Source organism: Heptranchias perlo, chromosome 27 (assembly GCF_035084215.1).
Source record: "Heptranchias perlo isolate sHepPer1 chromosome 27, sHepPer1.hap1, whole genome shotgun sequence".
Taxonomy (NCBI): domain Eukaryota; kingdom Metazoa; phylum Chordata; class Chondrichthyes; order Hexanchiformes; family Hexanchidae; genus Heptranchias; species Heptranchias perlo.
The window spans coordinates 13,001,899-13,016,345 of NC_090351.1; the positions used below are offsets into that span (position 1 = coordinate 13,001,899).

Sequence of the window (14,447 nt, forward strand, 5' to 3'; positions counted from 1 at the left end):
CGCAGTAGTAATTTTTTTCCTGACTGGGGTAACTATGGATTGTTCCCCCAATCCAAAGTCTCGACTCCCACTGAAAATCAGTAGAACTGTTCCAAGATGCAGATAAGCTGTCCTCATAGCTTGGTTCACCAGAGTGACTAGAGACCACAAAAGGTGAGTCCCCATGAGCCTTAAATAAAGATATTTGTTCAAAGCCACTAGAGATCATTATGCATTTTTAGAGAGAGAGACTGGAATCGTATATTGTATAATGAGAAGGAGCTCAAGGTTATCCAAACATGGATGTTTGTGCTCATCCAGGTGATGACTGTCTGTTCTGGGGAACAGAACACTTTTCTACATTGAGCAGACAGTGTTAGTATCAACTCTTCAGGTCAGGTGTAGTGCAACCGGAGCTACGGTAAAATAGTCTATATTGTTACGTACCTAATCTCAAAAGAGCACTTCCTACTTATCCAATGCAGATTTTTCAGTTTGTATACTAACGCGTCTGCCTCCTGAGTTGGTTTTTAGTGTTATTTCCACGAGTTGAGAAATCACTGACACGTACAACAAATTCAACAAGCAGAAGCTATTTTTTGTATAATCAAAGTTTGCAGCCCTAACAGAAGTAAAGTCAAATGTAAAGAATCTTACAACACCAGGTTATAGTCCAACAATTTTATTTGAAAATCACAAGCTTTCGGAGGCTTTCCTGGTGTTGTAAGATTCTTTACATTTGTCAACCCCAGTCCATCACCGGCATCCACATCACAAGTAAAGTCAGCATTTAACCAATTCAAAATAGTAATCTTTAAAAAGTGTTTATTGGAAGTTCATAACCATACTTTATAGGTTGTGATAGATTATCGGATTGATTTTTGAAATCCAATAGTTTATTGGTCCTCACTGTACAATGTGGTCACAACCTTCAACTTCATAAGATGCAAGGGGTCACTAGTCAGCACAGTCCTCTGCTAGGTGTATGCAAACCAACAAGAGCAGGTCTTCCCTGAAATTTGCTTTGTAGTTTCCAATCCAAGTGCTTTATAACTAAGAACTTGGAACCAAAATCAACAGCTCTCTGAATCATTTTCTTACTTGACAATGTTGTCATTCTAATCATTGGCCTTGTAAACAGTGACAGCTTCATGTCCTGTTTGCCTGACATTTTTTATTGTCGTGTAATCTATAAATTGTCTTAACCCACATATGTCTGTTTTAGTGTGGTTATGAGTCATCTTCTGTACATAATTAAGTGAAATATGTTATTACTTTATAAATGTCGAAAGCTTTGATTAGCCTTCCGGTTGCTTAGCTTTTCAAAGCTGGATTCCATGGGATAACATTTCTTAATTAATAGTCTTGAGACATGAACAAAGTTGCTGCAGAAAACAATGTCCAAACTTTTTATTGCTCCAGCAGTATTCAGAAAAGCTGTGGCATCCAAATGGACTTCAAATAAAAAATTCAGAGCCACTTCTCAGCACACTGCAAAGTCTCTTAGCTCTTTTAATCACTTGCCAACAATTTGACCTTCCTTGGTTTTCAGCCAGGATGCAAAGATTGAGTGTCACGCCATGGCATGATGCTCTAAAATAGATAACTGATGTCCATGCTGCAGGACTATAATTCATTTGTCAGCATTATGTTGAATGGCAATGGACATGGAAAAGTTATTGGTTCCGAAGGTTTATTGCACATGAGAGATTAGTTTAAAAAATTGATGAACTCCTCTCTCGCCCCGCTTCCCTCCAAATCAATTGAATTAATAGACACAATGATGAGCCTGTACAAGGGACTGTAAATTAAATGGGGTCAGGCTGAAGGTGGGCAGTTGCAGTCTTCTGAGTTTGTCAATGCAAACGATGATCTGCTTGAAATATTTATTTTTAAAGGCATGAAGGGGAAATAATCCATGGAAAGGACAGAAGAAGCTGGCAATACTCTGCAGGTCAGGCAGTATCTGGGTCAGTCTTGAGGAAAGGTCTTTAGATCTGAAATGCTGCCTGATTGACTTCTATTTCTGCTGTGGCTCAGTGGGTAGCATTCTTGTCTCTGAGTCAAGAAGGTTGTAGGTTTAATTCCCACTCCAGCGACTTGAGCATAAAATCTAGGCTGACACTCCAGTGCAGTACTGAGGGAGTGCTGCATTGTTGGAGGTGCCGTCTCTCAGATGAGATGTTAAACCGACGCCCCGTCTGCCTTCTCAGGTGGACGTAAAAGATCTCATGGCAATATTTCGAAGAAGAGCAGGGGAGTTCTCCCTGGTATCCTGGCCAATATTTATCCCTCAACCATCATCACTATCTGGTCATTATCATATTGCTGTTTGTGGGACCTTGCTGTGTGCAAATTGGCTGCTGTGTTTCCTACATTACAACAGTGACTACACTTCAAAAGTAATTCATTAGCTGTAAAGCGCTTTGGAACGTCCTGAGGTCATGAAAGGTGCTATGTAAATGCATATATGTTTGCCTTTCTCTCTTTCTTTCGCAGATACCACCTGATTTGCTGAGTATTTCCAGCTTTTTGCCTTTTTGTTCTCTATTTCCAGCATCTGCAGTATTTTGTTTTTTGGTCATGTCTTTCTAATGTGAAGGGATGTCGGAGGGGTGCGTGGAGAGGGGTGCGGGGGTGGAGGAGAAACGTCCGTTTTCATCTGAGGTTAAGGAGGCAACTGAGCCATTTGCAAGTATTGAATTTTAAAATAATGACCTTTTTCAGTGATTAATTGGAGTTCATCAATTGTTCTTTGGAAGATCTTCAACTCTCCACTTTGAAAGAACTGACCTGTTTGCATGGTGTTTTTAGTTATAAGAGCAGGAGGCTTCAATATTGACAATGTCCCCTCTGAAACCTTGATGCACGTGTGGAACTGAAGCACCTCAGCTTGTGACCGTTCTCGAAAACTACTGAGTAAATCTGTACAAACAGTTCAATATATTTTGGTTGGTTGGGTGTCTGAAATGAACCATCACCATAGTTAAGAGTCTCCAAATTAAACCACTGGTAACTGTACACATGTAGAGGTTGGTGTGTGGGGTGGGGACCCTCTGTCTGAGCAGCATGCTGACGGAGCAGTCTGCATCAGTGATTTCAGCCTGCTGTTTTTTCTCTCCTGGGTAGTTGGAGCCTGTTCCGCTTTTCTTGTTTCTATTTCCACCTGCCGTACCTCCCACTCCCTCCATCAGTTGAACTATTCACACTTTGTGTCTCTTAAACGTCTTTAAATTCTCTCAGTACGCTTCTTCTTGCCTCATGTGAATATCACTTCAGCCCTTTAACCTGTTTTTTCATTCGAGCATTTTACAGGTCGTTTTAATGCTTGTGTGTTTGTGTTTATCTCTTCCCCCTTCCCTTTGTTCTGTTCTTTTTTTAAATACTGTTGATCTGTAATTTTTCCAGTTCTGATGAAACATTAACATGCCTGTTTTTACCAGATGCCGACTGCAGAATTTTCTGGTCTTGTTTTGGAGTTTGTGGTTGTCTGATATAGAGTGCACACTCTTGCTCCATGGGGACATACCCCACTTACCTAGGCCCAGAGAGATTAATCACAGCCTGGCAATGTGCCAAACAGTACATCAAGACAGAGTAAGGCACGAGGGATAATTTTCACAGTCAACGGCGGCAGTAATGGGCGGTAGCCGATTGGCCACCTGTTATAAATCCTGCCCGAAGATTAGGCGGGGTGGATAATGGGCGGCCCATCCGCTCACACCAATATTGTGCCTCCGTAGAAAGTGAAAATTGCCTCCACAGTGTTCCCATGAAACGAAGTGTTCTGATCCCAGATTACTGTGTCAGACTATTAACTGCACGTAACTCAGCTGAAATTCAAATCCATAACATTACCTCTGGTTTACTGCATTTTTTTTTGTGAAATTCCAATTCGGTGTATATTACACGTGCAATTGGAATTAAAGTACCGTGGACTGGAACTGTTTCAGTGGTGTTTCCCTTGTCCCAATTAAAAACTGAAGGTGTGTTGTTGCATTGGGCAGTTATCAGACATTGGTCCCTGCAACAGCCAGTAAACATGTGGTTTAAATGTTGCCACATTGGACATCTGGGAACATTTGTTAACAGCAGACTATCAATGTGCTGCAGCATGAACTGTTGTGATTTAATTTTAATCTTTGGAAAAAAAAATTTACATTGGAATTTACACAAACAAAGAAGTCTTAAAGTTTTTAGTGGGAGACTCCGTAAGTAATGCTGGGTCATTATCACACCTACAATCATGCCATTCCATGCCTTTTTTCCACAAATCCAGTAAAGTGACTTTGAGGTGATTTATTACTGCAGCAAGAAAAATAAAAATTTGGAGAGAATGTATTGCTGGGTTTTATTTTGCCTTGTGAAAAGCTCCATCTAGAGCCTAACGCCTGTCTACCAATGACTGAGCAGTATTGACACGAAGTTCAAAACCGACGTCATCCTCCCTCCCATCTGAAAGAAGTAATGTAGCTGCAAGTGACTTCTATTATGTAGGCAAAAGGAAATAGAGTGTAGATCAGGAAAAGGTAATGTGGCTGATATTCCCAATAGGCTATGTATGATTTGAATTGTGATGGGCTCTCCCAACCTTATTAAACACATTTGCGGGGTGGGTGGGTGTTGTTGGTGAACTGCTCCTGGGAAGATATCAGTTAAAGAACTTTCTATCCAGCTCCTAAAGTTTAAAAGTGAAAACTGCATAATATCAATTTAACATTACGATCTTCTTTACTCAATCCTGATTGGTTGTATTCTACAGATATTTACATGGCTGCATCAGGACAGGGACCCTAGTATTCCATGCCGTGTTTGCTAATCTACATCCATAACTCATCCTTATAACCTTCAGTCATGTCTTTTTATTAAATGTATTGATGCAACATAAACTGCTATTGATGGGAGACGAGTCCACATCTGTGAGGTGGGGGGGGAGATTCTTCCGATCTTTTGTCATGCTTGCAGCTTGCCAGGTTTTTGCTTCTGTCCACTAACTTATAATTAAATCTAAGTTAATGGCCTGCTTACATCTATATTATCCATGGTTTTCTGAATTTTAAAGACCTGGATCATGCCCCCTCCTGTCAATTTTTTCATCAAAGATGGTAAGTTCAATATTGAGCCTTTTATCGTAATTTGTTTTAAGTTTGGGTATGTTGCATCTCAGTCTCAGTCATTTTCCCCACTGCATCAATGTCCTTTTGAAGGTACAATGCCTAAAACTGTACACAATATTCAAAATGGGTCTGCAGGAACAAAATAATCTGTATGACTTGCAATCAAATGCCTTTGAAATGCATCTCAGTACTTGATTAGTCTTTTTGTACCAGTGTACATTGACTTGTATTTATCCACAATAATTTCCATTTGACTTTTTTTATCTCATCTACTTAATTTGACCACATTCCTTTTGATGTGTAGAGAACTAGTCATCTAGCTTTGTGTTATCAGCAACTTTGAAAACACTGTTAAGTATTCTCCTCCATATAATTTTAAATAGTGCAAACAGTGGTGGACCCAGAACAGGTTGCTATGGAGCCTCACAAGTCCATGCATTCCAAGTGGGGCCCTCTCCATTGATCCTGACTTTCTGCTTTCTTCTCCAAGCAGATCTTTAATACAGCCAGCAGAATTACATCTTCTTTAAAAGCCTTCAAGGCAGAATTGTGTTAAACATTATCAAAAATCCAAGTGCATTATGTCCACCAGATAATCCTCGCCCACTAGGTTGATTGCCTGGAGTGGATTTGTGAGACTCTCTACTATTCCCCCTAATATCTTTAGTGCTCTTTACGTGAACATTGAAAGCATCCTGCATAATATTCCACACCTTTTTTTTGTGAAGGATTTATGTAACCAACCTGCCAATTCCTGAATCCCCATGATGTTTCCACTTACCCCATAGAAGCTAAAGCACTTATAAGTTTCTGGCCAGAACAGAACAGGTTGCTATGGAGCCTCACAAGTCCATGCATTCCAAGTGGGGCCCTCTCCATTGATCCTGACTTTCTGCTTTCTTCTCCAAGCAGATCTTTAATACAGCCAGCAGAATTACATCTTCTTTAAAAGCCTTCAAGGCAGAATTGTGTTAAACATTATCAAAAATCCAAGTGCAATCCGGAATATAAAGTGGTAAGGGTGCCACGTTTTAAATGAAGAAATAAGAAGAACAAACCAACCACGTATTTCACGAGTTTTAAAACAAGGCAGTAGAATCGTAGAAGTTTACAGCACAGAAGGAGGTCTCTCGATCCAGTGTGTCTGTGCGAGCGCTTTGCTAGATTATTCCAAAACTAATACCACTGCTCTGCTTTCTCCCCATAACCCTGCATCTTCCTCCCCTTCAAATGTTTATCTACTCATCCCTTAAAAGATGTAATCGTTTGTGCCTTAACTACTCCCTGTGGCAAAGCACCCCTTGTTCTCACAACTGTGAAGAAATTTCTCCGAACCGTACTCTTACTGACCATTTTAAATTGATGATGCCTCGTCACTGACTCTCTATCTAGAATAGTTATTTTCTATTCAGCCCATAAAAATCCTTCTTAATTTAAAAAAAAATCAATTAAATCTCCTTTTTAGCCTTCTCTGCTCCAGTAGAAAAAGTCCCAGTATCTCAAATCTCTCCTCCTAAAACTATGGTTCCTCATCCCAGGTATCATCCTGATGAATCTATGCTGTGTGGCTTTCATGTCCTTTCTATAAACTACAAACTGCACGTGGTACTCTAATTCTGCTCGAACCATCATCTTGTAAAAAAATTATCATAACCCCTTTGCTCTTGTACTTCATGCCCATTTTTATAAAACCCAAATGCTATTGCCATTTTGATTGCTTTATCTATCTATATTCACACTTCCAAGGAATTATTTGTTCCTCCGTACCCTTCAGTATTCTTTCATTGATTGTATACTCCCATTCCTTGTGTTTGCTCCCAAAATGCAAAATGAAGGTGTCTTGGACATGCAGTGTTGTCACCAGGATTATTAGGGTTGTGACCACCTCTTTTTCACAGTTGTGAACAGTATTAGATCTGAGCCACACTTCCCAACCACCCAATAGAAGTTGACATTCCAATTATCATATAAAACACTCAAGCTGTCCATATTGGACATCCTGTCAAAATAATACAAAATTTAATGTCCTCAAGCATATCTCATGTGGCATTGCTCATGATAAATCAGATTTTACACTGTTTTATAAGGACAGGTGTGTTTTACTGTGTAACACAAAATGTATTATTCTGCTGCTAATGTGGTGCTAAGGTGTGTTTGTCCCACGAAGGCCACAATTTCTAATTGCTATAAGTGAGCACAGCCGGAGATCACTGAGAGTTTGAGGGAAATTTGCAAATTGGAATAGGTTTGTCAGTTTCAGGGTGCAACTCCGAGCTGCTCCCCATTTTCGGATTATATTGTATGTGATGTCTAGAGTGTACTATCTGTGCTGAATCCACAATTTTAATATAGTAGCAGCAGATCTCCCGCGGCATTGCTCAGAATAGGTTTATAAGGACAGGATTTATCTAGTGGCAATACTGTGTAAACTAATGTAATAAATTACCAGAAATAAACTTGAGGATTACCTTTATGATATTGTAACAGCAGTCAATGTGGATTAAGAAAGGAAAGATTCTGCTTGAAAAATCTCCTCGGCTTTTTTTTATTGCAACAAAATATCAACAGTATTTATGACTTTAAAATGGGGACTGAGTTATGTCTGGGTGGCCTGATCCAATTACTCACTGCCCTCCAATCCTGCCTCACCTGTAGACTACACTTGTTTGTGACTCCCCTGTGTGAAATACTACGAGTGATTGATTAATAGGAGAGCAATTGATATAGAAACAGTAAATCTCAATTACTACTTCTAGCAAAACACTTACCCAAGGACAAGGGACCACAGGTCCAAACGAATAAAAGCCTGAGTTAGGACCAATGTCAGGAGGTTCGTTTTTATACAAAAAGTGATCGTCATATGGAATGGACTTCAGGGTAGGGTATTTGAAATGAAAATCCTGGAATCATTTAAGAAGCAGTTAGATGCCATGATGAGGGGACTGTTGGGTTTTTCCTGTATGGATGAACTAACATATTCCTCATCTATATCTACCTTATGGAGTGTTGTGCCATGTAATTCAGAATAGTTTTATTCTGCGGGTAAGGTTTAGCTATGTCCCTTCAAGGCCACAAAGTTTAATTGTGGAATTGTGCTAAAGGAACAGAACTTGAATTTAATCAGTGCTTAATTATTTGGTGAGAGAAATGCACAGAGTAAGGTCACTTAGAATTTAATTGCTCTTCAGTTAGTAGGTCAGAATCCACAATGAAATGTCTGGCTATCTTTCTCTTTTTAAAAAAAATGTGATTCCTAAACTTATGTTTGAATTTACAGGATATGGACCTTGTGACTGTTGTATTAATAAGATATTTCTATTGACGGGAGAGTTTCTCTGTACCAATTAACTATCTTTTTAAAAAACGGTTGAATCATAGAATCATAGAAGTTTACAACATGGAAACAGGCCCTTCGGCCCAACATGTCCATGTTGCCCAGTTTATACCACTAAGCTAGTCCCAGTTGCCTGCACTTGGCCCATATCCCTCTATACCCATCTTACCCATGTAACTGTCCAAATGCTTTTTAAAAGACAAAATTGTACCCGCCTCTACTTCTGCCTCTGGCAGCTCGTTCCAGACACTCACCACCCTTTGAGTGAAAAAATTGCCCCTCTGGACCCTTTTGTATCTCTCCCCTCTCACCTTAAATCTATGCCCCCTCGTTATAGACTCCCCTACCTTTGGGAAAAGATTTTGACTATCTACCTTATCTATGCCCCTCATTATTTTATAGACTTCTATAAGATCACCCCAAAACCTCCTACTCTCCAGGGAAAAAAGTCTCAGTCTATCCAACCTCTCCCTATAAGTCAAACCATCAAGTCCCGGTAGCATCCTAGTAAATCTTTTCTGCACTCTTTCTAGTTTAATAATATCCTTTCTATAATAGGGTGACCAGAACTGTACACAGTATTCCAAGTGTGGCCTTACTAATGTCTTGTACAACTTCAACAAGACATCCCAACTCCTGTATTCAATGTTCTGACCAACGAAACCAAGCATGCTGAATGCCTTCTTCACCACCCTATCCACCTGTGACTCCACTTTCAAGGAGCTATGAACCTGTACTGCTAGATCTCTTTGTTCTATAACTCTCCCCAACGCCCTACCATTAACGGAGTAGGTCCTGGCCCGATTCGATCTACCAAAATGCATCACCTCACATTTATCTAAATTAAACTCCATCTGCCATTCATCGGCCCACTGGCCCAATTTATCAAGATCCCGTTGCAATCCTAGATAACCTTCTTCACTGTCCACAATGCCACCAATCTTGGTGTCATCTGCAAACTTACTAACCATGCCTCCTAAATTCTCATCCAAATCATTAATATAAATAACAAATAACAGCAGACCCAGCACCGATCCCTGAGGCACACCGCTGGTCACAGGCCTCCAATTTGAAAAACAACCCTCTACAACCACCCTCTGTCTCCTGTCATCAATCCAATTTTGTATCCAATTGGCTACCTCACCTTGGATCCCGTGAGATCTAACCTTATGTAACAACCTACCATGCAGTACCTTGTCAAAGGCTTTGCTGAAGTCCATGTAGACCACGTCTACTGCACAGCCCTCATCTATCTTCTTGGTTACCCCTTCAAAAAACTCAATCAAATTCGTGAGACATGATTTTCCTCTCACAAAACCATGCTGACTGTTCCTAATCAGTACCTGCCTCTCCAAATGCCCGTAGATCCTGTCTCTCAGAATACCCTCTAACAACTTACCCACTACAGATGTCAGGCTCACTGGTCTGTAGTTCCCAGGCTTTTCCCTGCTGCCCTTCTTAAACAAAGGCACACATTTGCTACCCTCCAATCTTCAGGCACCTCACCTGTAGCTGTCGATGATTCAAATATCTCTGCTAGGGGACCCGCAATTTCCTCCCTAACCTCCCATAACGTCCTGGGATACATTTCATCAGGTCCTGGAGATTTATCTACCTTGATGCGCGTTAAGACTTCCAGCACCTCCCTCTCTGTAATATGTACACTCCTCAAGACATCACTATTTATTTCCCCAAGTTCCCTAACATCCATGCCTTTCTCAACCGTAAATACCGATGCGAAATATTCATTTAGGATCTCACCCATCTCTTGTGGTTCCGCACATAGATGACCTTGTTGATCCTTAAGAGGCCCTACTCTCTCCCTAGTTACTCTTTTTTGCCCTTTATGTATTTGTAGAAGCTCTTTGGATTCACCTTTGCCTTATCTGTCAAAGCAATCTCATGTCCCCTTTTTGCCCTCCTGATTTCTCTCTTAACTCTACTCCGGCAATCACTATACTCTTCAAGGGATCCACTTGATCCCAGCTGCCTATGCATGTCATATGCCTCCTTCTTCTTTCTGACTAGGGCCTCAATCTCCCGAGTCATCCAAGGTTCCCGACTTCTACCAGCCTTGCCCTTCACTTTATAAGGAATGTGCTTACCCTGAACCCTGGTTAACACACTTTTGAAGGCCTCCCACTTACCAGACGTCCCTTTGCCTGCTAACAGACTCTCCCAATCAACTTCTGAAAGTTCCTGTCTAAAACCATCAAAATTGGCCTTTCCCCAATTTAGAATTTTAACTTTTGGGCCAGACCTATCATTCTCCATCGCTATCTTAAAACTAATGGAATTATGATCACTGGTCCCAAAGTGATCCCTCACTAACACTTCTGTCACCTGCCCTTCCTTATTTCCCAAGAGGAGGTCAAGTTTTGCCCCCTCTCTAGTCGGGCCATCCACATACTGAATGAGAAATTCCTCCTGAATACACTCAACAAATTTCCCTCCATGCAAGCCCCTAATGCTATGGCTGTCCCAGTCAATGTTGGGAAAGTTAAAGTCCCCTACTATTACCACCCTATTTTTCTTGCAGCTGTCTGTAATCTCCTTACATATTTGCTCCTCAATTTCCCGTTGACTATTTGGGGGTCTGTAGTACAATCCTATCAAAGTGATCTCTCCCTTATTTTTCAGTTCTACCCATATAGACTCCGTGGGCGAACCCTCGGATATATCCTCTCTCACTACTGCCATGATGCTCTCCCTAATCAAGAACGCAACTCCCCCTCCTTTCTTACCTCCTGCTCTATCTTTCCTATAGCATCTGTACCCTGGAACATTGAGCTGCCAGTCCTGCCCCTCCCTTAGCCATGTTTCAGTAATAGCTATAACATCCCAGTCCCATGTACCCATCCATGCCCTGAGTTCATCTACCTTGCCCATCAGACTTCTTGCATTGAAATAAATGCAGTTTAATCTAGACTTCCCTTGGTCTTTGCCCTGCTTTCTCAGACCATCTGTCCGGTCATGTTTTGAACACTCTCCCTTACTGCCTTTTGTTTCTGTCACCACTTTACTTCCCACTGACTTCCTGCATCGGTTCCCATCCCCCTGCCACTTTAGTTTAAACCCTCCCCAACAGCACTAGCAAACACTCCCCCTAGGACATTGGTTCCAGTCCTGCCCAGATGCAGACCGTCCAATTTGTACTGGTCCCACCTCCCCCAGAACCGGTTCCAATGTCCCAGGAATTTGAATCCCTCCCTCTTGCACCATCTCTCAAGCACGTATTCATCCTAGCTATCCTGTCATTCCTTCTCTGACTAGCCCGTGGCACTGGTAGCAATCCTGAGATTACTACCTTTGAGGTCCTACTTTTTAGTTTAACTCCTAACTCCCTAAATTCAGCTTGTAGGACCTCATCCCATTTTTTACCTATATCGTTGGTACCTATATGCACCACGACAACTGGCTGTTCACCCTCCCCCTCCAGAATGCCCTGCAGCCGCTCCGAGACATCCCTGACCCTTGCACCAGGGAGGCAACATACCATCCTGGAGTCTCGGTTGCGTCCGCAGAAACGCCTGTCTATTCCCCTTCCAATTGAGTCCCCTATCACTATAGCTCTGCCACTCTTTTTCCTGCCCTCCTGTGCAGCAGAGCCAGCCACGGTGCCATGAACCTGGCCGCTGCCACCTTCCCCTGGTGAGCCATCTCCCACAACAGTATCCAAAACGGTATACCTGGTTGTTGGAAGGAATTTTTATTTTAGCCATTCAGCTGCAAGAAATATGCTTCATACAACTTTGCCTCTTGTTCGGTGTTGCTCAGGAAGCGTGATATGCACAGGACATGTGCACACGTGTATCATGTTTAGTATGCATGGCAGATCTCCCATGGCATTGCCGACGGTGAGTGGAGAGATTACACCGTTTGGGGAGGGGGGGATGCTGGGGTGTGAAAATAGGGGAGAGGTGCACAACTCGCATGAAAGAATTTGAAAAGTTGCCGTAAGAATTTTGCCTTGATACAGTGAAAGCAAGTTTGTTTTGATCGATTTGTGGAAAATAATTAGTGTATTTCTAACCTGTGTGTGTGCATGCCTGTTTTTCTATCTCACGCTCTCTCTTTCTCTCAGCCACTGTATCAGAAATAACAAAATAAGCAATTAAATGTATTCTTTTTTTGCCAAACCTTGTCTCAAAAACATTTCAAAATTAATGCAGCAGCCTGTATTGAAATCACTTGGAAGAAAACTCAAACTCATAATTACTGTCTAGCCTAAAGAAAAATATGGCAATGAAAGGTTTTTGAAAAACATTTTGAGTGACTTGGTTCAGTTTCTGTCTGTTTTTTATTAGTGGCCTTCCATCACTGCTCAGAGTTGGAAAGTTCTGATTTGTTCCTGATTTCGAAATATGAAATTTGAGCTAATCAGGTGACACAATGGCATAGAAACTTGCATAAGCCAGTGTTACACTGAAGTATCCAAAGGAAGTAGAATGGACCAGAGAAAATGCATGCATGTGTTGGTAATACTATGGATCTCCTGTAGTATCACACACGGTGATTTGGAGGTTATATTGTTGCAAAGGGGAGGAATGGTGATCAGAAATGCCCTCTAGTTATTGACTCACCAATCAGTGGAAATAGTCTTACCTTATCAAACCCGTCACAATTTTACACACCTCTATCAGATTTCCTGTTACCCTCCTTTGCCCTAATGAAAAGAGCTCCAGTTTCTCTGATCTCTCTTCATAATTAAAGTCTCTCGTCCCTGTTGTCCGAGTGAATCTCTTCTGCATCCTCTCCACTTTTTCATCACTTCTCATAGTTGCTGAGATTTGTTTGGCTCAGATTTCATGTTCATGAAACAGGAACAAATGAACAAAATGTAATGTCAGAGCCTAACGAACAGGAAGTGTGATGCATACCATATATACTCAGACAGCAGTATCTGCCTCAGCTAACAGCTCTGGGCAAAAATATCATCCAAGTCGAGGCTTTTGGGAGAGGCTGAGGCCTGCAAATAAAAACATTAATTACACTAGTTTAATTACACTGTGAAATATTAAATTTTTTAATGTCTCTTTTAAGTTAGAATTTTGGACATTAGAAAATTAATGAGAAAAGTTTTTTAAGAGATTTGATGGTTCACCTTTCTTTCATTAATAGGTTCTCCTGACTGGTCATTTAGGACCAGTTGTTTTCATAAGTCATTTGTAGTTTCTCATTGGTAGTTTTTTAGCCAGTTTTCCTCACTTTGGATTAATGCATTTCTTCAACTTCAGTTCTGATTTTCTGCTGCTTTACATTGAGACAATCGATAACGTGTGATGGCAAAAGTAAGATGTTACAGGGAGTATGTATTACACAACAAGAAATGTGCGCAGAAGCAATACTTTTTTAATATATGATTGAGCTCCCATGGCATTGCACACAGGGAGTCTAGAACAAGTGTAGACTTTAGGAGAAGCGTGGTTAGTGGGTGGGGTTAATTGGACCAAATTGCACAGATGTCAATTAATTCCCATTTAAAGTCATGGGGCATGATTCTTACAGGAAGCGGGGGGGAGTGTGGAGTGTGGAGTGTGGAGTGGAGTGGAGTGCGGAGATAGTTAGACACGGAACCTGAAAGTAAAGTTGGCGGGCCACAATCTACGATCTCGACCTAATTGAAGGCAATAAATTTTATTTCTGAGTTTCGCACCTGATTGACAGGCTGGCTGGTTACCGGGCAGGAATTGGAGAGGGGGGAGGGAGAAGTCGGTGTGGGGGGGAGGGGCCATGGAGGACTTCGGGGGTGGGGGGGTGCAGAGCAGATCACGAGCTCGGAGGTGATCGGATCAGCAGAAGATCGCAGGCCGTGGAGAAGTTCGGAGGTCGCCAGAAGATCACGGGAGGAAGTGCTCGGGATGCCAAAAGATCGGAGGTCACTAGAAGATCAGAGGTCGCCAGAAGATCGGAGGTAGGGAGGGGGTCTTGGCCATCGTGGGGGTTGACCATCGGGGATGTTGGTTGAGCATTGTGGGGGTTGGACATTGGGAGGGGTCCACCATCGAGGGGTGAGG

The 14,447-nt window shown here is 41.7% G+C and overlaps 1 protein-coding gene across 1 annotated transcript in view; it reads left to right on the forward strand.

The window, feature by feature from the left end:
* The window catches only part of LOC137344412 (signal peptide, CUB and EGF-like domain-containing protein 3), a 286,841-nt gene that overhangs the window by 104,275 nt on the left and 168,119 nt on the right, over nucleotides 1-14,447 (forward strand). The gene's annotated exons all lie outside the window — the stretch shown is intronic.